The sequence below is a fragment of the Mauremys mutica genome, chromosome 1 (assembly GCF_020497125.1).
Source record: "Mauremys mutica isolate MM-2020 ecotype Southern chromosome 1, ASM2049712v1, whole genome shotgun sequence".
NCBI classification, from domain to species: domain Eukaryota; kingdom Metazoa; phylum Chordata; order Testudines; family Geoemydidae; genus Mauremys; species Mauremys mutica.
In genome coordinates, this window is record NC_059072.1 from 240481604 (window position 1) to 240508912 (window position 27309).

Here is a 27309-nt window from a genome sequence, read left to right on the forward strand (position 1 = left end):
CAGACATCTAATATACTGATTTGATTTCCTCCCTTCCCCCAGTTCTATCTTTTCTCTCCCTTATCCCCGCTATAACAGCCCATGCTCACCGCAAATTCTGACCCTTCTCTTAGGTCTCCATATTTTTTACTTACCTGTGGGCTTTGATCACCTGCCCCCTTTGAATCTAGTTTAAAGCCCTCCTCACTAGGTTAGCCAGCCTATATCCAAATATGCTCTTTCCCTTCCTCAATAGGTGGACCCCATCTCTGCTTAGCAATCCTTCTTCCTGGAACAGCATCCCCTGGTCAAGGAAGCCAAAGCCCTCCTTGTGACACCATCCTTGAAGCCATGCATTCACCTCCAAAATACATCTGTCTCTGCCTGGACCCTTAGCCTTGACTGGAAGAATCAAAGAGAACACCACCTGAACTCCTAACTCTTTCACCCATAGTCCCAGAGCCCTGTAGTCACTTCTGATCTGCTGAGGGTAATACCTTGCAGTATCATTAGTGCCCACATGGATGAGTAGCATGGGTTAGTAATCAGAGGGCCAGATGATCTTCGACAATCCCTCCATAACATCTCAGATATGGGCCCTTGGCAGGCAGCATACCTCCTGGGATGCCTGCATCTCCCTCAGAAGAGAGTCACCAACCATCACTACCCTATGTTTCCTCCTGGGAGTGGTGGCTGTGACCCTCTCAGCCTTGGTGGTACATGGCTTCTCCTCCTCCACCTTTGGGGGTGATTCCTCATTGCTCATTGCCAGAGCAGCACATCAGTTTCCCATAACCATAGTGGGTGGGTTGGGAGTAGGGGTGGAGCACTGTCTGCTGCCAGAAGTAACAAGCAGCCACCTGCTTCTTGAGAGATTCCACCTGCAGGCACCTTTCACACTGGATGGTCCCCCCCAAGTCTGGCTCTCTGTGAGTGGGAAACACAGGCCAAAGTCTCTGCAAGTCCACACCAGGATCTGGGTAGAGGCATTCATAGTTAGGTTGTTTGTCTGGGTACAGGCGAAGGTGGAGGAGACAGGAGCAAAGATGGCACTGACAGTGTGGACCTTCCTAACCATAGCGATTATATTACAGGCCCCCTCCCACAAACTCCCTCTCAAACTCCCCTATTTGTGGTCCCCTGTTTGTTTGCGGTCCCCTGTTCGCTAGGATTTCTTCTGACCCAGACTGGGACCTGTAAGCTACTGACTGATTACTACCAAAACATGCTAAGACATTTCTCTGCTGGCTTTTTTTTATTATTATTATTTGTTTTTTTCCATTTCCATCTGCATTTGTAATTGGTTTTCCAGCTGTCTAGATGTTTGGTAGCTCAGCGGTGTATTTTATTCAAGCTGTGCTTGCATACATTCCAGATCATTACACAACACTATGTTCCTGGATTATGTCTTGTCTCCTGTGATATCCTTCTCCAGTTAACAGGAGAGATGCTGCCTCAACAACAAGGTTGCTGATTTTGTTTGCAATTGCGCTTTCTTTTTCAACTATCAGAATCTCCACTCGGAAACTTGCATATGTTCAATGTCATTTTCTGGGTCTCATTTAATCTTTACAAGGTTGCCTCACTTATCATTTTGAGACTTGTCACAGGGCAGAGAAATATTTACCTGCCTGTTCACTAAGTGTAACCATTTCATGAAAATGACCGTCTTCTCTCAAAGATTCCTACAGAGAAATGCTTCCTTCTGAAAACTCTCCCACAAATAATGACTCCCAAGAGATCTTTTATCAAAGGATACAAGCCAGCAGCCTAACCAACTAGACTTCTGTCTTGCTCCTCAGGATGAATTATTTCTAATTTCTCACAAGCTCTACATGACTGAGAATAATCTCTCATTATTAACATTCATCTGACAAAGTGGATATTTACCCATGAAAGCTTATGCTCAAATATGTCTGTTAGTCTATAAGGTGCCACAGGACTCTTTGCTGCTTTTATAGATCCAGACTAACATGGCTACCCCTCTGATACTTGACAACCTCTCATTATCGTGTGTGAAATGTGGTTCAGACTCTGAAGGGTCTAAAGCTATGCAAATTTCTGAATCATGAGTAGAACTTGGCCTTAGGCATCTGCAGACATTGTGACCACAGGCATCCCACAGTTCCCAGAGACCCTTGATGAAAGGAGGGTTTTTAGTGATTTTTACGGTATGGAAGGTGCAAACGGTTTCATTATCCATCTTGGGAGTTATATGAGGTAAGTTCTGGGGATGAGGGGAGTAAATATGTGAACTACTGTTGTCATTAGAAGGCCTGGGGATACTTATGGGGAAAGGAAATGAAGAGGATGGGATAGGAAGTGGACCTGGCCAAACATACGAACTGAGCAGGAGGGTAGTGAATGACTAAGGTCTGGTCTACCTCTAAAACTTAGGTTGACTTACCTACATGACTCAGGGCTATGAAAAATTTCAGACCCTGGTCAGTGCAGTTAGGTCAACCCAAACCCCACTATAGATGCAGGTCGGCTGACGAAAGAACTGGAAGAACCCTTCTATCACTGGAGTAAGTGTCTACACTGTGGGGCAACAGCACCACAACCACAGCACTGTAGACATATCATAAGGATGTGAAATTCTTACCCTTGAAAATGAGGATGAGGAATCTGACACTGAAAGAGAGGTGGAGCCAGTGGGAGGACTCATAAGAGAGGGTGATGTGGTCAGAGTGGTTTGTTGTATCCACGTAACAACCATATTACCCATGTTTGAAAGGGAAAGGTGGAAATCCTTTCTGTGCCTAATGAGCATGTATATTGTATTTTCTGCAGTAAAGCAACGGGAGGCACTTTGAATGGTCATATTATTTCCTTGTTGCTCTGTTCTTATTATTTATTACCATAGCAATTAGGAGCCCCATTCATGGACCAGACTTCATTGGGCTAGGTGCTGTACAAACACAGAATAACAGGTGGCCCTTGACCTAAAGAGCTCCAGCTAGGAGCAAAAGAACAATGCAAGAGACAGTGAAGCCAGAGTCACAGATTCTTTGGGACTCATCTTCCATGGTGAAGTTTACAGTGACATTTTTGCAGTGATTTTCTGACTCTCTCTTGTACGTATTCTCTGACATAGTCTGAATTTGTTGACCTGTAATATATACTGGAAAAGCCACCTATTTGATGGCATTTATGAGGATAGCTTGAGGGTAAGAGCTTTGGCTGGAGTGAAATGGATTGTGCTGCTGTGTTTATCACCTGGTGTGTTAATTTTTTAATTAACTGGGTGATATTTTAATCAATTGTAAACTTAATTGCTGTTAGGCTGCCCAGATTTCATATACAGGCATTCATTGTATTATTTTTGTTTCTTTCTTTATTTTAAATCAAAAGAATATACACATTTTAAAGACAGTCAACAAACAATGACTATTTTAAACACTTGCCTGTGTGGAACAAAGTGATTGTAAGATAATTGGCTAATACACTCATATCTACTAGCTTTCACTAAGTTAAAAAGCTGTTAGTGAGCTGTAAGGGCATTGAGTATACTGATGCATAAGCCCACTCTAGTGAGGCTAATTTTATTAGTTGTTGGCCATTGTTTACTTAGCCACAATAAACCTACTGTAAATAATGAAAAGACTTCTTTGTTTTCTTTCTAGTTTGGTTTATTGTTGCTGGGTGGCAGGTTACTAGGATTTCCTCTGCCAGCTCATTTATTTTTATTTGGCTATTGGGCCTTGTTGTCTTTTGGAAATGCTCTGATTTTAGTTATATGCAGTGTACTTGTAGCTGTGATGGGACAGCAATGGCTCTGTGATTATACTGTTCAGAGCTGATGGCAGAGAGCACAGCACAGCACTCCTAGAGGGGAGCAAGTTGTGGAGCACATATATAAAATCCTCCCTGCCAAAATGCAAGCACGTGGTGCTGGTATAGATCCATTTTGCATATGTGCCTCTAGCATCTCCACTATGATATTAGCTCTGAAAACTCACATAGTGGGACTCTTGTGATTAAAGTCATTGCCTATTCATATATCTTTATAAAAAAGGATAGAAACAAAGGCTGTTGAGAGCAATTTTTGGACAAACATAAAAATGCTTTTAAGGTTAAGAAATAAACGAACAAAAAGAAAACAGAGTTAAGAGCTCTTTATCTGTCTTTATAGCCTTTTGTGTCTCAGTACCATTGAGTATTCTTAGATCCCTGTAGTAAGACATAAAATTATAGAATCATAGAATATCAGGGTTGGAAGGGATCTCAGGAGGTCATCTAGTCCAACCCCCTGCTCAAAGAAGGATCAATCTCCAACAAGGGCACACTGTTGACTCATATCCAGCTTCTCGTCCACTGTAACCCCTAGGTCCTTTTCTGCAGAACTGCTGCCTAACCACTTGGTCCCTAGTCCATAATAGTGCATGAGATTCTTCCATCCTAAGTGCAGGACTCTGCTCTTGTCCTTGTTGAACCTCATCAGATTAAACATGCTCTAAACATAATCACCAATATAATAACTAGGCACAAGAGGGTAAGTTAGGGATAGAATAATGACCTTTAACTCTGAATAGTCCTGGTTTTGCTGGACTGTTGCAAAACTGTATTAATATTATTTTAGCTTAGGCTTTTATTTTTAATGTTCCTTGAAAAACAAGGTGTTTAAAGAAAATGATGATTCAACTTTAAGAGTGAACTAAGAAGCAAAAGAACTGTTTTTATTTATTCCCTTTACTATTCCAATGTGATGTACGTGGATAGTCTGGCAGAAAGGGTGAAGGTTGAAATGTGTGCTGCAGTTGTTCCAGTCAAAGACTTAACATCTCTATCCTCTGTCAAATTAGGAGAAGGAGAGATGCAGCTGAGGTGTCAATCAAGCTCCATCTGTGATGATGTCACATTACAGAACCTCCAAAGATTGTCAAAGTCCTATAGAAAAAAATGTGGTAAGTTGTCCCCCGATATACCCAATGTAAAAAAGATGTAAAACACACATACTCTGATGCCCTCTTTCCACATCCTAAAGCAGTACAAAAAATGTGCACAACACATACAGTGACAGAAATTTCATATGAAGTCATGATAATCTCCTGAAATGAAATGGTAAAAGTCCAGTTTCTATGCTACCATAAAAACTAGGCATCTACTGAAACAGTTAGCCATATCCCATTAATTGTTTTCAGAATACTATTATAATTATAATTAGTTGCAAGACACTATCTTTTAAAATACTATAGCTATTACCAGGCTGGCAGATTATGATGCCATCAACTGTTCAGCTGCTACATATTGAAAATGAGCTTGATTGACCTACTGGATTTAAACAGCCTCAAAGTAGTTTGTACAAAGAGACTATTTCTTCTGTTAGGTGCACTGATATAAGCCTGGGATAACTCTCTTAATGAAGTTGTTCCACATTGACATCAGTGTGACTAAAAGAAGGATTGGACCCAATGCAACTAGTTTGAACCAGGGCAAAAGAACTGTTTATATATAATACTTGCAATATTTTGTTTGTTTTCCATAACCTTTAGCATCGCTGTTCCGATTTACACCATTTTGAAAAATTCTCTTTTATATTGAATGTATTACTCATAAAAGAAGCCAAGCTGACACCTAAGCTGTCTTCACGTATAGCGCTACAACTTACGGTGCAGCTATAGTGCTTTGGTGAAGATGCTACTACACCAACAGACCGGCTTCTCCTGTTGCCAAGGTTAATCAGCCTCCCTGAAAGGTGGCAGCTACATTGACGGGAGAAGTTCTGTCATCAACATAGTGCTGTCTACACAGGGGGATAGGTCGGTATTACTACTTCGCTCAAGGTGGGGATTTTTCACACCCCCGAGCGATGGAGTTATACTGATATAGATCTGTAGTGTAGCCCTGGTCTAAGTCTGGAAACAGAAGCCCTCCTGTTTGTGAACAGAACAATGGTGGCACTGGCATTAGAACTACTTTCTACATACTCCTGTGCCACGATGATTCAGCAATGACTTGGAAGAATCACTGCTCTGCGTTAAAGGCCGTCTGTGTCTATTCAATTGTTGGCCTCTCTGCAGAGAATGCCATCAAATGTACCAATTAGTGCCTACTATGTTGGAGGCTTTACCCTATCATTGTGATTTGTAAACTAGATTTATGCAATGCCAAAAGGCTTTTAATATTTGTAATTCATTGTTGCGTTTGTTCATCAGCCTGGATTGATGTGCCCCGCAAGGGACTAGCACAATGGGTCTTTGATCCCTCATGAGGTCCTCTAGACACTACCATCACTCAAATAATAAATAATAAATAACAGTAATGGAGGGTAGTGGATGTCATTAATGATTTGTGAGAATGTAATTCATATTTAGAACTATTTCAAATATTGTAGAACACTCAAATAGCATTAACGCTGAAATGTTTGCCTGCGTATCTACAAAGAGGAAACATTGGCATGTAACAATTTGCGAGGGGGAGGGGTTGTTTGTGTTTTTATTAGACAGCTTCATTAGAAATCACTCAAAACTTGACAGTTGAACATTGATATGAAGTGAGCAAAAGCTCCCAATCATGAAGGGAACTATCAGGGTGGTAGAAGAGCTAGTAATATTGGTACTAGTGGTCCAGTCAAATAAGGAGACTCTCCTGGTGAATCAATCTGTCATTACATATGACCTGAATGCAAAAAAAGTTCATGGCAAATAGAATCAGTGAAAGATACATAAATACTGTAAATAAGTCTGTTTGGAGGATTCCAATGGAAAAAAAAACCATGCTAACATATGACCAGGGAAGAGAAAAGAGCAGCTGATTACTGTTATTATGAACAATTTAAACATAAAATGTTATTGGAAGTTGGATGTACAATGTGATTAGAAATTGGGCTTCTGGAGATTTGGGGGACAAGCTAGTAACGATGCCTTTCAGACAGTAAGAAACTATTTTCTTAATGACAGTTTAAAGACTGAAAATAAGATTTCCAGCCCCATTCCTCAGAGACACTGAACAGCATCAGAGTACTAAAGCACGATTATCATCAACACTATCTGTTACTTAGGAGGTGTCATAACTGTACCTGGCACTTTACAAATGTGCACTACAAATACAGACTGCCCCAAAGATTTCCAGTCGTAGGACATTAAGCATGTGAAGTCACTGGGACTACCAGGGCCGGCTCCAGGCACCAGCATTCCAAGCAGGTGCTTGGGGCGGCAACCTGCAAGGGACAGCAGTCCATGTGTTTTTGCCCCCAAGCAGCGAGCTGAATTGCCACCGCGGACAGCGGAGGCAGTCCGTGTGCTGTTAGGGTGGCACGCGTATTTCCGCAGCGGCGGCAATTCGGTGCCAGCTTCTATGTTCAGCTGTGCGCAGCAGTGCAGTTTCTGTCTTCCGGCTGAAGACTGAAGCTGCCGCCACTGCGGAAATGCACGTGCCACCCTAACGGCGCACGGACTGCCCCCGCCATCAGCAGTGGCAATTCGGCGCACTGCTTGGGGCGGCAAAAACAGTAGAGCCGGCCCTGGGGACTACTAAACTTAAGAACATGTTTAAATGCTTTGATGGATCAGAACCAGAGTCCTCAGCACACTGCAGGATTGAACCCAAAGGCCAAAATTCTGCAGGTAGATCTACATGAGTGAACCCCTGGGCGCCTCGAGAGCAGTGAGGCTGTGTTGAGAGAATGAGCTGTCCTTTCACTCCTTTAGAAGGTTACCTTTAGGCCAAGACTGAACACATTGGTGGAACAGCTTAGGGAAGCTTGCATTGCCTGCGTTTGAGGATAAACAGGTTTACTCTAGAGCTATCAGTCCAGCTTCTTTCTTGAGGGCTAAATCTACTTTTTTTTTAAAAAGTAAAAGGCCATCTGCTACTTCCTGAAACACTTTCAATAGGGGTAAAGGATGTTGTTGCTGGAAAACAAAATTCACAAGTGGGTGAAGGTCAGAGTAGCCGGGGGGGGGGAGGATTTTGAGGGGTGCCCCATTTGGAGCATGGGGTCCATATCACAGATGATCTGTTCCATCTTAATCCACCACAGAACGCCCAATGCACTTAAAATTAGTAGTGGAGGTCAGGATATATTTTCAACTGAATCAGACGGTTAAATTTGTCCCTCTCCTTTAACTATCCTGGTAATCTGGCTCCTAAAACAAAACAGTTGGCTTTTGGCCATTTCAAAGTGGTAATTTATCTTAAAAGAAAATATGCCTCACTCTCTCCTTTTATGATCTTTGAAATCAAATTCAACATCTACCATGCTCATTGGCATTTTGGTTTAAACACTTCTTTTCCCCTTAATTGTATTCTTTGGCCAGGAGCCACTGTTATTTATTCATTCATATATTCTGTCTATCATTCCAGGTGAGTGGCTCAGATTTGCAATGGACTTTTCCTCCCCATTTCTTTCCATCCTCTTTTCTTCTCCTTCCACCAAGTACATTTCCCAAAACACTGTAATTTACAGGCAGCAAGTTATTTTTCTGTTATTTTAATTGGAATCCTGTAACTTTACAATACCTCTGTTTGTACTAACTATACTTTAATAAGAAATCTAATATGTGGCCAGTGCCTAGAGCTCAGTAAATTGTACTAGCGAACCTCTACAGACATTTTCATTTGCACTCACTGTGGTAAAAATGAAAAGGAAAACTCACTTTCCCTATCTTTCTGCATTACCGATCTCCTGGTGCTTTTCCCCATATTGAGACCTTTACTCTGTGTTGATACAACACATCACGAGAACCTTGAATTAAATTAGATTAGCAATAACCCACATGGAACAAGAATGTATTCCTCAGATCTTTTTTAGAATATTGTATACACAGCAAATGGAAAAGCCATGCAACCAGTTAGAAAATGTACTTAAAATGCTATAAAACAGATTAATGTTAGTGATATTTAAAATATATAGTGTGACTTTATAATTATGAAATGTTAATATAGCCTATAATCTACATTGTGTCATGCAACACATCATACAAACCAGAAAGACTAATTAATCTTGCACTTTTTAAAATGCATCTACATAGTGGCACATATAATATTAATACATGTGCAACATGTGCTTTGCTGCATTAAACAAATATATGGAAAATCCTCCAACTTTTGGTATAGGAGGATGGGCGGGGTCAGGAACCAGGAGTTTTGTTGAGTTTAGTACTGGAAATCCCAACTAAAGCACTGAACTTCTGTTCATTTACAGTAGGTGGCTCTGATTAAACAAAGCTTTTATCATGTTTCAATCGACACAAAAATTCAAATGAAAGAAAGCAGATTTGCTTTCATTGCGTTCACATTATTCCATAGATATTTCAGGCCTTGATATAAAGCCCATTAAAGTCAGTTTTCAGTGGGCTGTGGAACAGGCCTCTAGAGATCCCCTCTCTCTCAGGGCATGGCTACACTTGCAGATGTAGAGTGCTGTGAGTTAAATCAGCCCTCAGAGACTGCAGCAGGGAAAGCGCTGCCGTGTGTTCACACTGTCAGCTGCAAGTGCAGTGGCGTGGCCACATTTGTGGCACTTGCAGTGCATTATGGGAAGCTATCCCACAGAGCACCTCTGCTCATTCTGTCTCTGTGGCTTATGGGAAAGGCTTAGGAGGGTGGGGGGCATTCTGGGTCCTGTCCCAATGCCCAACAATGCATCGCTTCTCATCCCAGCAATCCCTGTGCTTCCGTCCACATTTGGTGCCATCTTTCAACGTTTTTTGTACTGCGTTTTCTGTCTTCCCTTTCAGTCTGCGGGGAATGGATCCTGAACTTGTGAGGAATATGCTGATGGGTCTCTCCAGCATGTAATGAATTGCAGTCAAGTTCCTTCTTAAGCTACAAAGTGACAGTGACGAGTCCGACAATGATGTTGACTCGTGTAATGCATACAACATGAGATTGCTTGTGGCATTCACGGACATGCTCATCACAGTGGAACGCCGCTTTTCGACTCGGGAAACAACCACTGAGTAGTGGGATCTCATCATGCAAGTCTGGGATGATGAGCAGTGGCTGCAGAACTTTCGGATGAGGAAAGCCACTTTCATGGGACTGTGTGCTGAGCTCGCCCCCACCCTGCAGCGCAAGATTGAGAGCTGCCGTGCTGGTGGAGAAGCAGGTGGCTATTGCAATCTGGAAGCTGGCAACTCCAGACAGCTACCAATCAGTCGCTAACCAGTTTGAGTGGGAAAGTCGATCAATGGAATCGTGTTGATACAAGTTTGCAGGGCCATTAATCACATCCTGCTCAGAAGAACCGTGACTAATGTGCATGACATTGTGGCTGGCTTTGCACAAATGGGCTTCCCTAACTGGCACGCATATTCCAATTCTGGGACCAGCCCACCTAGCCTCCAAGTATATAAATTGTAAGGGGTATTTCTCTATGGTTCTCCAGGTGCTTGTGGATCACTGTGGGCATTTCATTGACATTAATGCAGGCTAGTCCAGAAAGGTGCATGACGCATGCATCTTTTGGAACACAGGACTATTCAGGAAGCTGCAAGCCAGGACTTTCTTCCCAGACCAGAAGATCATGGTAAGGTAAGTTGAAATGCCCATTGTGATCCTTGGAGACCCTGCTTACCCTTTAATGCCATGGCTCATGAAACTCTACACAGGAATCCTTGACAGCAGCAAGGAGTGGTTCAACAACAGGCTGAGTCAGTGAAGAATGACTGTGGAGTGTGCTTTTGGCCGTATAAAGGGCCACTGGCGCTGTCTGTATGGGAAGCTGGACCTGGCTGATGACAACATACCCACGGTTATAGCCACATGCTGTACACCCAATAACATTTATGAAGAGAAGGGTGAAAACTTCACTCGGGCATGGACCTCGGATGTTCAACACCTAGAGGCTGAATTTGAACAGCCAGAGAACAGGCTATTAGAGGGGCCCAGTGCGGGGAGGGGGGATGCCTTGAGGGAGCAATTTGAGGCTGAAAGCCACCAGTAATGTTTGGTGCCTTGCACGGGAGTGAAGTGCAGTGGTTCCAATGTTAGTAGGAATGTATTTGCTACTTATGATGGACTGACTTGCAGTGCCTGTTGCTTTCCTGGGCTATGGTATCTTTCACTTAATGCAATAATAAAGAATGTTTTCAAAGCCAAAAAATTCTTTTATTGAAAAGAAAATTCATTTATTGAAAAGAAACACAACTGCTTGGGAAACAGAAAGGACATGACACATCTGTGCTGTGTGGGACGAGGGAAAGGGGTGGGGAACGGGACAATCAGAGATTTGAGTATGTCCTGTTATCATACTCAGTCTTCCTGTCTGGAGTGTCGTGCAATGCATGCTGCCCTTCAGGCTGGATAAAATGCATGGTGATGGAAGTTGAGTGCAGTGGGTAAGGGTCATAGTTTGCAGGGCTGGGTGTTGAAGCTACAGGTGTTGGAGGCAGCTGGTAGTGATAAGAATCCGAATGTTGGGGAAAGTGGGTTGGCGGTGACATGGGGGCACAAGGGAAAGAGTTTTGAGATAAGGGCTGCAGAGGGCAGGGGGGAGGGTGGGCACAGATGTGCTCCGTCTGCATTGCTACGAGTGCCTGCATTGAGTCCACTTGGCACTCCATGATGCTCAGCAGCCGCTCTGTGCTTTGGTGCCAGTGCATTCTACTGGCTGAATCTCCTTTGACTCTCCCGCCACTCCTGCACTTTTTGATTTTCATTAAGGGACTGCTGCATGACTTCATGCAGCATGTCCTCTTTGCTTCTTCGTGGACTCTTCCTGATTCTTTGGAGTCTTTCGGCCATTGATAACATGGACAGCTGGGATCTCAAGGTTGCATCTGTAAAGCCAAAATGCAACACTTAACAGAGACAGCATTGTTCACATCAGACAGAGCAATGATTTGGCTGTACTTAAAGACAAGCACAGTCTACATAATAGCAGAAATTGTCCTTCCCAAAGCGAGTGCACATAACCCACAGGAACCCCAAAATGCTGAATAAGCACAGGGGCAAGGGGGACTGATTGTTTCAGGGCCATACTGTCCTCTGGGTTTCTGTGCCTTGGGGAGAGCCAACAGCTGTAGAGGGCCCCTGTACTGAACACTGTCCCCACATTTTCCACAGGATCAGTTCATCCTGGAAGATATCTCCCTGGGAAGCAAGGGAGGGTCTTCTACAACAATGCGGCTTCCGCCCTGGCCCATATGCAGCTTGCCTGTGTGCAGCAATGGTCCCACCTCATGGCACAGTGGCGCAGACATGTTAGCTTTACTGGGACAAGGAACCTGCACAAGTGGATTGTCCAGCTTCTGCATGAGACCTTTGAAGAGATCACTGAGACTAATTACCACAATGTGAGAGAGCACATCCACGCCCTATTCTGCATCTAGGCATGCACGCAGCCCTAACCCTCCTCACCCCAAGAACCTGCAATGAACAAATAAAAAAAACAAATAAAAGCCACTTACCAGATACCTCCTCTGCTGTTTGTTCTTCCCCAAGCACCATTCGCTGCAACTGGCTACCTTCCTTCTGGCTTGAAAACAGCTCCTGACTGCATGCATCTAGGAAAGCTGGGCTGTCCCCCTCTTCCTCACTCCCGCTTTCCTGCCTTTTTGAACACTGGGCTGCTACAGACTCTGAAGTGTCCACGGTGGTCTTCAGAGTGGAGGTGGGGTCGCCTCCAAATATCGCATCCAGCTCTTTGTAGAAATGGCAGGTCGTGGGGGCAGCACCGGAGTGGCGATTTGCCTCCCACGCTTTGTGGTAGGCATTCCACAGCTCCTTCCCTTTAACCCTGCACTGCAATATATCCCAGTCATGGGCCATTTCTGCCATGTCCCTTGATATCTGCCTGAAAGTATCCTAATTCCTATGGCTGGAATGCAGCTGGGACTGGACAGCTTTCTCCCCGCAAACACTGATGAGGTCCAGCACCTCGCCATTGTTCCATACTGGGGATTCCCTGATGTGTGCAAGCGTGGTCACCTGGAAAGATGCGCTGAGAGCACTCCATGCCTGGCTGAGCAAACAGGAAGGGGAATATCAAAAATCATAGAGAATTTAAAGGGTGGGTCTCACAGTTGGTCACCGGAGGGCAGGGCAGTAGAGTTCAGAGTGATGACCAGTGTGGCTAGAACAGGCATCGTGGGACACTTCTGGAGGCCGATCAGAATGCATTAATAGACCAGGGTGTCCACACTGGCACTGCAGCGCTCCAGCCTGGGCACAGCAAGCTTTATGCTTCTCATGGAGCTGGATTACCATGGGCTCTCCAGCCACGGAGTCTGGGTTCTCTACGTGCCTCGCCAGTGTGGACATGTCAGGGGTTAGGGCGCCCAGGGCTGACTTAATGCACTTAACTTGCAAGTGTAGCCAAGCCCTCAGTCATTTACCACAACAATCAAGATCATCTGGGACACTAAAGTTAACCGGCCAGAGACTTATACATTTGGGGTGAAAATTTCAAAACTGCCAGAGGGACCTGGACACCCAATTTCTATTAACATTTATGGGAACAGCGCTCTCTTAAGCAGTCTTGAACAGTTCAGTCTTAGGGGATAGAAGCCCAAGACATTTTCAGTGAAGGCCCTTGACTCTGGAACTCACTTCCCTTCTCAGTCAGACAGAGCTTGATTTTGTTGATCTTCCAGGAACAGTGAGGCAGATCCTCAACTGGCATAAATGGTTATAGGCCCATAATGGGCTTCTGACAATTTATACCATTATATATCCCAATATATTTTCTCAAGCATTTTCAGGAGAGATAGGTTGAGCTGAAAGGGCAAGATTTGATTTCAAGAGTTTGGTAGGACTTTGGAGTCCAATCCTGCTCTCATGAATTTCAGTGCAGGCTATTCCATCTAGTGCATTGGAAGCAGTGTCTTTTGCAAATGTCGTAATGACAGTTATATGTAAAATGGTGATAATTATTTGTGTGTATGTTTTAAAATTGGTCCATCTTTGTACACCTAGACTGGTGTGGATATAGAAATCCAAACAAAAATAATAAATACATTACTGGCACAGAAGCCAGGCATAATTTCATAGAATCATAGAATCTCAGGGTTGGAAGGGACTTCAGGAGGTCATCTAGTCCAACCCCCTGCTCAAAGCAGGACCAAACCCAACTAAATCATCCCAGCCAGGGCTTTGTCAAGCCTGACCTTAAAAACCTCCAAGGAAGGAGACTCCACCACATCCCTAGGTAACCCATTCCAGTGCTTCACCACCCTACTAGTGAAAAAGTTTTTCCTAATGTCCAACCTAAACCTCCCCCTCTGCAACTTGAGACCATTACTCCCTGTTCTGTCATCTTCTACCACTGAGAACAGTCTAGATCCATCCTCTTTGGAACCCCCTTTCAGGTAGTTGAAAGCAGCTATCAAATCCTCCCTCATTCTTCTCTTCTGCAGGCTAAACAATCTCAGTTCCCTCAGCCTCTCCTCGTAAGTCATGTGCTCCAGCCCCCTAATCATTTTTGTGGCCCTCCGCTGGACTCTCTCCAATTTATCCACATCCTTCTTGTAGTATGGGGCCCAAAACTGGACACAGTACTCCAAATGAGGCCTCACCAGTGCTGAATAGAGGGGAATGATCACATCCCTCGATCTGCTGGAAATGCCCCTACTTATACAACCCAAAATGCCATTAGCCTTCTTGGCAACAAGGGCACACTGTTGACTCATATTCAGCTTTTCGTCCACCATAACCCCTAGGTCCCTTTCTGCAGAACTGCTGCCCAGCCATTCGGTCCCTAGTCTATAGCAGTGCCTGGGATTCTTCCATCCTAAATGCAGGACTCTGCACTTGTCCTTGTTGAACCTCATCATATTTCTTTTGGCCCAATCCTCTAATTTGTCTAGGTCCCTCTGTATCCTATCCCTACCCTCCAGTGTATCAACCACTCCTCCCAGTTTAGTGTCATCTGCAAACTTGCTACGGGTGCAGTCCACACCATCCTCCAGATCGTTAATGAAGATATTGAACAAAACCGGCCCCAGCACCGACCCTTGGGGCACTCCACTTGATACCGGCTGCCAACTAGACATGGAACCATTGATCACTACCTGTTGAGCCCGACCATCTAGCCAGTTTTCTATCCACCTTACCGTCCATTCATCCAGCCCATACTTCTTTAACTTGCTGGCAAGAATACTGTGGGAGACTGTATCAAAAGCTTTGCTAAAGTCCAGAAATAGCACATCCACTGCTTTCCCCTCATCCACAGAACCGGATATCTCATCATAGAAGGCAATTAGGTTAGTCAGGCATGACTTTCCCTTGGTGAATCCATGCTGACTGTTCCTGATCACTTTCCCCTCCTTTAAGTGGTTTCTCATGCTGTTGGCTCATACCTTTAGAAACAATAGGGTGGAATGTTTTGATGTGGTATAAAATCCAAGCTGATTTAATTGTTACTGACTGCCAAACAAATCAGTCACTAAAGTTCATTATGCTTCCTCAGAATTTCCATTTTGGATTTTACCTAAGATTGGCCCCCATGAAAAGAGTTCGCTAACCATAGCCAAATAAGGGCTTCTTCAATTTGGCTCATTATGCAGGAATAATTCATTGGTCAGCTCTTCTGAGGTGCTCCTAGTATCTGACAAACTTTAATAGATTTTATCCTCACAACATACCTGTGAGGTAGGGAAACATTATCTTCATTTAACAGATGGGGAACTGAGGCCCAGAGACATTAATGACTTGCCTGAGGTCACACAGGAAGCATTGGCCAAGGCTGGAATGGAAGCCAGCTCTTCTGAGTTCTAGTCCAGTGTCTGAACTGCAAGAATATTCTTGTCTAAGTCATCACCAAACACTTTTCACCTGTAACAGTGGCAAAGGAGACCCAGAAAACCTGCTTTTGACTTTTCTAACTGGCAACTAGTAACTCCCTGGTAAATATTTTCATTGTCAAGGGCATATGAAAGTGCATCTAATCCAGCAGCACAAACATGTCTAGCTGTTTGTGAGAGCCAGAAGGTTTGGAGGTTCAGTGGAGAAAAAGAAAATGTTCAAATACCTCTATGACACTTATCCAAACTATCTGACCCTCAAGAATGCAAACATAGGCTGGAAAATCTCACAAGGACAGGCTTTTCAGTGAGATTTCCTTTTATGCCAGGATACAGTGGACATAGGGGGGATCCAGTGGACATAGTGTACTTAGATTTCCAGAAAGCCTTTGACAAGGTCCCTCATCAAAGGCTCTTACGTAAATTAAGCTGTCATGAGATAAAAGGGAAGGTCCTTTCATGGATTGAGAACTGGTTAAAAGACAGGCAACAAAGGGTAGGAATTAATGGTAAATTCTCTGAATGGAGAGGGGAAACTAGTGGTGTTCCCCAAGGGTCAGTCCTAGGACCAATCCTATTCAATTTATTCATAAATGATCTGGAGAAAGGGGTAAACAGTGGTGGCAAAGTTTTCAGATGATACTAAACTGCTCAAGATAGTTAAGACCAAAGCAGACTGTGAAGAACTTCAAAAAGATCTCACAAAACTAAGTGACTGGGCAACAAAATGGCAAATGAAATTTAATGTGGATAAACGTAAAGTAATGCACAGAGGAAAAAATAACCCCAACTATACATACAATATGATGGGGGCTAATTTAGCTACAACGAGTCAGGAAAAAGATCTTGGCGTCATCGTGGACAGTTCTCTGAAGATGTCCACGCAGTGTGCAGAGGCGGTCAAAAAAGTAAACAGGATGTTAGGAATCATTAAAAAGAGGATAGAGAATAAGACTGAGAATATATTATTGCCCTTATATAAATCCATGGTATGCCCACATCTTGAATACTGTGTACAGATGTGTCTCCTCACCTCAAAAAAGATATACTGGCACTAGAAAAGGTTCAGAAAAGGGCAACTAAAATGATTAGGGGTTTGGAGAGGGTCCCATATGAGGAAAGATTAAAGAGGCTAGGACTCTTCAGCGTGGAAAAGAGAAGACTAAGGGGGGATATGATAGAGGTATATAAAATCATGAGTGATGTGGAGAAAGTGGATAAGGAAAAGTTATTTACTTATTCCCATAATACAAGAACTAGGGGTCACCAAATGAAATTAATAGGCAGCAGGTTTAAAACAAATAAAAGGAAGTTCTTCTTCACGCAGCGCATAGTCAACTTGTGGAACTCCTTACCTGAGGAGGTTGTGAAGGCTAGGACTATAACAGCGTTTAAAAGGGAACTGGATAAATTCATGGTGGTTAAGTCCATAAATGGCTATTAGCCAGGATGGGTAAGGAATGGTGCCCCTAGCCTCTGTTTGTCAGAGGATGGAGATGGATGGCAGGAGAGCGATCACTTGATCATTGCCTGTTAGGTTCACTCCCTCTGGGGCACCAGGCATTGGCCACTGTCGGTAGACAGATACTGGGCTAGATGGACCTTTGGTCTGACCCAGTACGGCCGTTCTTATGTTCTTATGTTCTTATACAAGAATAGCCTTTGTTTTGGTGGTTTTGCACTTCTGAGTTCTAAGTGGGACCAGAAGCAGCAGTGTAGAGACACAGAAAAGTGAAATATAATGGGAAGAAAGTTAAACTTTATCAAGACTTATAAGAAGTTTGGTTGGAGTTTGTGTGTGTCTTATCTTTTTATCTGAACTGGTCCACCTAACTGCAGTGGATACTATCACCACTAATGCAACTTGTATAAAAAGATGAAAGATTCACTGCTCAGTTGCCACAGGAGGTTGTGGTTTAAATAACTGTCTTGGTTATTCATTAAAAGCCAGATGCTGCAAGAAGTCAGGAGGATCCCAATGAAGTTAGGAGGACCTATTTTCAGAATCAGGTCACCAGAATTAGGTAACAGAGGTGTCACGGTTAACCAGTGAAGAAGTAGGTAGCTCCAACACGGTACTGACTAATCTGTAGAGATGGGTCCATTCCTACTTTGGTTTACGTGCCAGTATAGCCAAACACAATGCCATCACATCTCTAACATGGAAAGAACTGACTTATTGAAGTATCACCTTTTTTTACCCACTGTCACATGACTGGTAATAAGGGTAGGATTTTCAAAAGCCCTTGGCAAGGCCCCCAGCTCCTATTGACTTGGTACCCAGTCCTCTTAGGCATTTTTGAAAATCCCAATTTGTACTTTAGCTAACTGAGTTCACAGATAAACCTTTTCCAACCCACTCCAGCTCCCAATCTGCAATGATATAGGAACTAAAATTCAATGCCTTAGTCATTCCTTGACTGCTCAGGCTCCATTTTTCCACTGAAGTGAGCCTATGAGGCCCCTTCTGTCTGCTAGAAAGAGGGAGTATGTAAATCTTCCTGCAGGCATTGGAGCAGAGGCTGTTCAGGAGGGTATGGCATTACCAGACCTCTGATTTTACTAGTAGTGGACATGTGACTGTTAAATTGATGCTATATATTGATATTGGGTGGGGGGTAGCATTTCCCTTACCTCTAATAAAACTGTTCAGTGCATTTCTCAATCTTTTAACACTCATTGCATTGTAAAAGTAAAAGAACTGAATACCCCCCAAATTATAAAAGAGTGCCACTATTTTTAGTACAGAAGTAGATACACTGACACCCTCTTATTGCATTACGCTTCCTGTAAATATTATTGTTTTTGATTTTGAGATTTAGACTAATAGACTTAACATATTGTATGAAAGTATTAGGCCAGGTTGATTGTTACCAGGCACTTTTTTCCCTTTTGCTGCTTAACTAAACACATAGGAAATTAACAAAGTCTGTGGCCTAACAACGAGCAATTCATAAATTCATTAGATTAAAAAATACTAGTAACACAGCAATCCCTTTAATAGGTTTCCTTCCAATTCTCTAATTTACATTTCTGCCTGCCCTGGCAAAGATATTACTTCATTAAGATTTTTTTTCTAAATTAGAGAAATTTTAATGACTTCTCTTATTTATTGCTTCCATATGTAAGTAGTTATCTTTCTTGCAAATGGAAATGAGACCCAAAATTGCAACAAATGGGGCCAAGCCTCTGCATACACATGTTCCCCTTTGGAGAAAGTACACATGCCTGAACGAATTAACGTTAGCCTCTCTGTCCATTGAACAGACATCCTCTAATGGGGGGGGCTTTTAAAAGCATTCTCGTTAAATTTATTTTGAATCGCTGAGAACACTATCACGGTTTCAGCAAATAACCTCTGATAATATTAAACACCTGGTAAGCTCAGTACCCAAGGGACCCAGTGCTGCTGTGTTTGACCTATGATCTCCCGCCGCAAAGTTCGACCCTTATGATCAACTTGGACTCAGACAAGAAAGCTATTCTGAGGGAAAACACCTGTTTGCTAGGCTGACCCCAAGCCAGTGCATGGATGAAAAAAGTCAGCTGGGTAGAAGGGGCCAGAGCCCCAGTGCAGGTGTTTCCTCTATCACCCCACAGCAAAAAGAGAAGAAAAAAGGAAAGATCATGTATGGGTAATAGTTAGGTGTTCTCTAAACAGTTCCTTTGGCTCTGCATAGGTGGGGCTTCTTTAGCGAGAAGTTAGAAAATGAAGAAGAAACCATTAGTTTTTAGCAGTTCACATGCCCCTGGGTTGCAGCCTCATCATATATAGGCTTGCAGTATCTTAAAGTTCACTAGAATTTAGGGCAGAGAAAAACAAATGAACTGGTTTAAGAATGAAAAGCCAAGTGTAGAGAAATCCATATCCCTGCCCTTGGTTGATGTTTGCATTCAGAAAAAGCATTGGGTGGATGGTTTACTACGCAGGAAAGTCACTAAGCCCTTTGTGCCTTCTAGTCACTTTTATTTTTAACAAAGATGTTATATTATCTGGTTTAATCTAAGATGCACACTGTAAATGGTCATGAAATAAAAAAGCCCAAACCAACACTGGAAGAGGAAAGGGTAAATACTTCCCTAATTAAGTTACAGTTTTTACAGCATTTATTTTATGCAATACTATAATGATCCTTTTCAAGTACAGTGGCCCATGCACGCATTCAACATTTTCCACTCAAATGTCACATTACTCAGTTTTGTCAACAGGTCTGCACAATGATGGAGTAGTGAAAGGGAAATATTTAATCTCTCTTTATTTATTGAGTATCATGAAATAGGATGACAGCGCAGTAAACCTAACCCTTTTTAAATTCTTCCGTTAATTTCTTCATACACTTTTTTCCAAGGTCACTTTAGGACGCAGGATTTGCATGTCACTCACTTGCACGCTCAAGGGCTGTCAACACACCTCCATTCACCTGATGAGAGCACCTTCAGCTGGCCTCAATAAAACCCTTCCATTTCCTACAATCTCCAGCTCTGGAACTCTCAGATATTAAACAGCCAATTTTGGATCATTTAAAGGGAAGAGAGGAGAGGGGATGGCTGTTTCTGTGCAACAGGAATTCAGCTTCAACTTGTCAGAATTCATTTCAGCTTTGACCACTTATAACCTTCAGATCCAAATTGCTTTCCATCACTCTGGCTGAGGCAGGATTGGTATGCCTGTCCCAAACGTGAAAGGTCAGTGCAGTGTGTATTGTGCAAACAGTCTCATTAATGCAACCAGATTCTTGGGGGAGAAAAAGGGGGAGAAGGATTATTGGCAAGCACAATGGTACTAATAATTTGCCTTTATCTTTTGCCCAGCATTTTGGGCCTGATAAAGACCAACATCTGAAACCAATCATTGGAGCATATTAGGTTTTTCCAAGCCATATATAAATACAGTAAAATAATGAGACACTTATTCTGCAGCATTTTAAGATTTAACAATTTGCAATCTATTTCCAAGATGACTGAGAGGGAAGCAGGAAGAACACAAGTTCTTTAAGTAACTTCCTCACCTTTCCCTAGTCATACACAAGGAACAACTGACACCCAATTGCATTCACCCTCCTGGAAGTAAATGCAAGTCATCACTTCACATAAGGCTGTTGGTATGATTTCTGCCAGGGCTGATAACAATGTCCTATTGTTGATGAGCCTCTGTCAGTTCCACTTAGCAGTGTGAGTGTCAAATTGTCAAGTGTTTTTAAGACTGGAACGCAAGAGACAACCAGTACCAATTTTACTTGGACCCAGAGGGGTGAATCTCCCCCACTCCCCCCGCGAATGTCCTCACTATACACAGTAACACAATGTGAGAGGAGGCTATAGCCACTGGAAAAACAGTGAAGACATTTTTTAAGATTACGCTCCTGGGAGTGTAAAAGGACAGTATCTTTGCTTATTCTTTAGAGAAACTCCAGGATCTCTCTAGCAGCAGCAGAACAATTATATTAAACCCAGACAAGAGGCCTGAACATTTTCAGTCTGTTAGTAAGTAGTATGTTCTAATGGGACTGCTTCCTGGTGGTCTATAGCGTACTATCACTAAAGCTTGGCTAATGTTCCTCAAATAGTGATGCCTAGTCTTCTTTTCATTGTATAAGGAAATGGTGATCCATAAAGCACTGCAGAAGGTAATCTCTACCATTTGGTGGTCTGTATGAAAAGTACTGGTGGTTTTTGTGCAGTTCCTAAGGGACATAGCACCACATTACTAAACCGCCCTCAACACAAACACTTTTTGACCCTCTTAGTGGAGAGTCCAGGGACTGAATGAATGTGGACACCCACTACTCTGTTATTCCTTGAGGTGGTTCTTTCAGGGCATAGTTGAGGGACACTAGCTGGGCTGTGGAGGAAACTTTACACTCCCATTATCCATGTTGTACCCATTCTGCAGATAAAAAGAGGACATCAGCCTTTAGGGCTGTCGGTCTGGCAACTTTCACAGGCACTAAATTAGCTCTGAAGAAGAATTACTTAGGAAAAACAACACTGTAAAGAGAGCTTTCTTTCATGTTATTTTAATCTTTAATTTGTCTACCTGTTTTACCTCAAAGAATGAGCTTTCAACACCCCCTGTTTTAAATGTCCAATATTCTGTTCTCCAGCATTAACTGTCTGCTCCAAATCTGCTTCTGCATGAGCACTAGCTGACTACTGTTCACAGACAGCTTAACCTGACTTGGTCCCAGAGGGGCTCTCTTTATTTTCCACCTCTCTACGTACTGGATCTCTGCTTAGTTTCCTCGCCTGTGCCGTAATCATCTATGTTATGCTGTGGCATTCTCATGGTTTCTAGCTGAACACTAATCCCACCAGGGGTTTTCCATAAAGTTTTATTCACCATTTAGCAAATTGAAAATAGAAGATTTTTTTACATGTTGGGGGTGTTAATGAGGATCCTGGGGGGAGGAAAAGTACCAATTCATAAAGAGCTCATGCTCCTTTCCGCTGCCTCTGTCTCACGCACTCTGTCTAATGTGCATCATAGAATCTAGGGAGTTTTGCAATTCCTCTCGATTTTTATTTTAAACGGTTTTGTGCCTCACAACCAGGGAAGTGGAAACAGCTGCTTTAGATAAAATCATCCTCAACCACCACCTGGATAATGAGGCTAGCCTGAGTTATACACATAAGGATTAAGGGTAACTAAGGGCTTGTCTACATGGCTCTGCAGTGTGGACTATGAGGGTGTGAACTGATGCGGACAAAAGGAGAACACACACGTGCATGGAATTAAGTGGCAGGCCGCAACTTTTATTAAAGTTTAGCACAAGGGAGGGGCACCCAACTCTCTTATGCCAGGGTGCAGGTTACAGGGCTCCTTACTATATGACACCTAATGCAGGGTTGGCTCTCTTCAGCCTATCCCCCAGGACTCAGCTCTCTCTGAATCCTAGAGCCCTTCCCATCGCAAAAGGGACAGAGGGTGCAGCAGGGTGGGGAATCTCAGCCCACAAGGTCTCACCTGTCACATGAGCCTAAGGCCCATCACCAAAATCCCCCATATTTTACCTCTGGGCCCGGTCATTTTATTCTCTTAACTGCACTGAAAACTGGCTGCAACTTGCCACCCCTGTACCTCATTTAGGTTCTAAGCACATTCCTACTTAACCCACTGTGGCTTGAAGGTGCTATGAGAAAGGCAAATAGTTCCCTAGTCCTCTGCCAATTGGCCCATGGGAGAAGGAATTCCTTCTTGACACCAAGTGGGTAATTGGCTAGACCCTCAGCATCTGTCAGGCTGGGTTTCCATTCCTAATTTAGTTGGGCAGGGTTGGCTGCTGGAATGGAGCTGAAAGAGGCTCCACATAGTTCCTGCACTGGGCTAAATCCTGGGAGCTGGGGAATGCTGGCCAATCAGCACTGCTCTTCCCCAGCTGGCTAATGGGTGCCAGAGACTCCCAGGGTGAGGAGCTACCTATTGTCCCTTGGAGAGTGTCTCCCTCTCTTGCACTGGGACTGTCGCCATTTCACTGTCCATTTTCCCAACCCATTGATTTAGGTGGGTGGTATTTGCTGCAAGCACTAAACTGTTGCTCTGTAATTTCCTTCTGTAGACCCTGCTAGCACGAACTAAAAAGTATCTAATTTCCATTAATGTCATTCTGTTTGAAACAGGACTATGTTAATGTCAAATAGGTACCTTTAGTTCAGAGTAGCAGGGTCTACCTGGGGCAATTACAGCACAACACTTTAGTGCATGATGCAACTCACACCCCTCTAATCCATACTGCAGGGCCATGTTGACACACCCTAGGAGTTTGGAAAGGATATCAACCCACGTGTGACTAATCCCATATCCCATCATCTTAGTGCAGGCCATAAACCAACTTCTAACTAATGGGGGCTAGAAGGAAACTCTTCCTGTAGGTAAATTATTCTATAACTGTCAACTGTGGGTTTTCTTGCATGTTCGTGTAAAGCAACTGGTACTAACTAATCACAGTCAGCGACAGGAGACTGGAGTCAATGGACTTCTGGTCTGATCCATTATGGGGATTCCTGTGTTCCTACTTTTGGCCAGAGCTGTTCAAAAAAGTTTGATTAAAAATATTTTCTTATAGTTCCACACTTTCTGGCTAGGACCAGAAACAGAAGTGAGAAAACACTGTCCAAAATACTGCTCTCACTAAAGGCAGAAAGCACTGGAGATCTCAAGGGAATCCTGTCAGGGTTTCTTTTTTCTTTTTTTTCTTTTTTTTTTTTTTACTATTCCCTGCATGTTCAGTGTTTTTCATTATCATTGTGATCCCGCATCTACACTTGTCCATAAGAAGTTTTCACTTGCCCAACTAATGGATGAATGGGAATTAACCAAAAAGGGAAGGGGTCATTCTCTACTCTACCATTAAAACACATGTTTTAAAAAAAAGGAAAAAAAAACCATGAATAAGCTTTGAGAAGGAAAAGCAGCACCTCTGCAGTTGTTCTCTAATCAGTCCCAGGTACAGTCCTACCCTTTGATCTGGTAGTGTTTCTGTTAGGTTTTCCAGCTCAGAATAACTATGGTTGAGCAAGGAATCAGAATCTCATTTATTAGTGGCTCCCAAATGCGTAATTGTTGCTATTTAGGAAAGAATGCTCTTTTCCTCAGTACCTCCGTTTGGTTCAATAGGAAATCACCCCTTCCTTAGCCACATGGAAAAAAACCATTCTCTCGGGCAGTCAAATCTGCTAGCCTATACTCTTTTATTTTATGTCCTTGCTACTAAACAATGTAGGCAGAGTAAAATGTGATCTCATTAGGTATTGCATGAATGTAGAACCAAGTAATAAAGGCCAGCCATGAGCCCCTCTAAACAAACATGCAACACTTTAAAATCCTGTCTTATTCAATTGCTGCCTTCTCTACTGATGAATTCACAAAAGCCCTACCTGCAATGTTGGAAAAGTTCACTAAAGCAACTCTGAAGGGGGGAAAAAAAGGAAGGTGTAGGAAGGTGTGTAAATTATTGCAGTCCTGGGGCAGCGTGTTAGTTTTACTGGCCTATTTACTTTGCTATGCAATAAAAATGGGTAATAGACCCATTGGACCTATTACTTGCCTACTGGACCCATTACTTAGATTGAACAAGGGTAGTGTAGCTTTAAGAGGGAGTTGAGTGACAGTCAAGCCTCCTCTTGCCCCACCATGGCAGGAGCCTCTCTCTAGCCCCTTCTGTGTCTGTTTCACACCTTACCTTGAGTGAGAAAAGGCAAAGACAGCTAGAAAGGCTGCAGGAAGCATTGGCGCCAGAGCGGCAGCACAAAAGTACATTACCACCGTGAAGAAAAGCAGGTGTGAGTTATTTGTTGCTCAGCCAAGTATCTTCATGGCCTGACGTATGTTAGAAAGCCTGGCTCAGCAAGGCAAATTGTGTAGTACGGCTGCAATTATGAGAGACTCATGAAGTACATAGGGATTAAGTAATAATGCTCTATACTTATTCAGGGCTCAGTCCTGTAAGGCACTGAGCACTCTGATCACAATCCTGCCAAGCACTTAAACACATGCGTAAGTTTGACTTCCAGGAGACTGCACACATGTTAAAGTTAGACATATATTTAAGTGCTTTGCAGTGTCAGGGCCAGAGTGCTGAGAACCTTGCAGGACTGATCCCATTGTTCCTTTCATCCAAGGATCTCAGTCTGCTTTTATTCTTATTATATACGTTCACATAGAAATTAAACAAACCTCACACCACCACTGAGTGCTACAGATCACTATACCCTCTTTGTGGATGGGTAAACTGAGGCATGAACACACTAAAGTGAGTGGCCCAGATTCACAGAATAAGGCAATGGCAGAACTGGGAAGAGAACATAGAAGTACCAGTCTCAGCCCCCAGCAGCTACAGCCTCCTTTTGAAAATTAATCTAAAGAACAGCCACGCAATGTGGTTAGCATTACTTGCAGAAAAATACTCTGGGCAAAATGGTTCAATCCATGGAGTCAGTGAGGTCAGGTAAATTTGTCCCAAATAACATTCTTTAAAAAAGCAATTTTCATTATAAAAGGATTATAAAGTCTCAGTGAGGTGCATCTATTTTGAAAGTTTTCTTCAGGGCAGATTTCATTGCCCTGTAATAGTATAAACTACAAAATCAAATTCTTAATATGAAGTAAACCAATAGGAGGTTTTTTTTATTATTAACATTATTTTTAAATTGAACTCTACTTTGTCAGGCATAAATTTCATTTTGCCATCATATTACAAGCTGCCCTGATCACAACGTCACTCATTCATTTGCCAGGGTAGTCAAACATCCTCTAACTGATGAGAAGATAGTAAGGGGAAAAAGGAAATATAATAATAATACCCAACTCCTACATAGGGCTTTCCATTGTCAATCTCAAAGTATTTATACAAAGGAGGTAAGTGTCATTATCTACATTTTACGTGTGGGGAAACTGAGGCACGGATCACAGCAGTGACTTGCACAAGGTCACAGGCTAGTGATAGTGATGGCATTGGTACTGTTTGTAAATTCTTCATTACCTAGGCACACTGAGAATGCACTTTCATTTTCATTGGAAGATTCATTGCAAGGATTGCCTGAGTGAGGACCGTTGGATCCAAACAGAACAGTGTGTGCATGTGCCATGCAAACATCTGAAGCCTGTGTACATTCTAAGACTAAACCGCCCAGGGTTCAACCTCCAGGATCTGAGTTCAGAGTTGTTTTTCTCCTGCAACAGTTAGAGTTCCCTTCAGCTGCTTTAAGCTGTGGTGAGCTCACTGCCTCTTCCACGGGAAACATGAACCCATGTCCTGGCACTTATACACGTAACTGATTCTTTTCATTTTTATGATTTACACTGTATTTCTCTGCAATTTTTAAGGTGTATTTTTAACTGATTCGGGATCATCTGAAGTACTTTGGCTCACCTGTAACTAAAAGTAAGGAGAATATTACTTCATATCTTTCTGGTGAGACTGGGATGGGGAAGGGATAAGAAAGGCACCGGTGGTTGCTGCTAGTGAACTAGGGTATATTCATTGACCTGGCATGTCCACAATTGTGCCTGACAAATAGAATTGAGAAAATTGCGAACTGTGCTTGGACAACTTGCGAACAACAGCAACAACAAACAGATTAGAATGAATCAAATAAATATTTGATACAAACTAGCAGCCCGTTGCTAGTTGAGTGTCTTGAAAAGGTTATCTGGTTCCCTTCGTGTGGCACTTAGTATGTACAAAGCAGCGTGAGGATGTCAAGTGCTATGTATGTGCTCAGTGCTTTTGCAATGATGATACTTGGATTTGTTAAAATATACTTTATTTTTTAGCTTATTTTTTAAGATTGTAAATATTGATTTAATCTAACCTAAAAGCTGAACCACAGGCTTTGTATGTAGGTGGCAAACAAGGAGAAGGGAGTTCATTCCCCAGCCCCAAGGCAGGTTGTGAAGCTGCAACCCAGCCCCTCCATGGCCAATGTTTTAGTCCATTGCCTGGAGAAGAAGCCACTGAACTCTGCACTCCTTAGAGGGGGTGGTAGGACTACAGCATCTGCAATGCTGAAATTCCACGGTCCATTAGCAGTCTAGCCCCAAATTTCTCCAACACGCTCATTATCTTCAGGGCTCCCTTCCAGTAGCATGCAGCAGGAAGCATTCTTTCCCCCAGCCCGTTGGGCAGGTCCCCCCACATCCCTT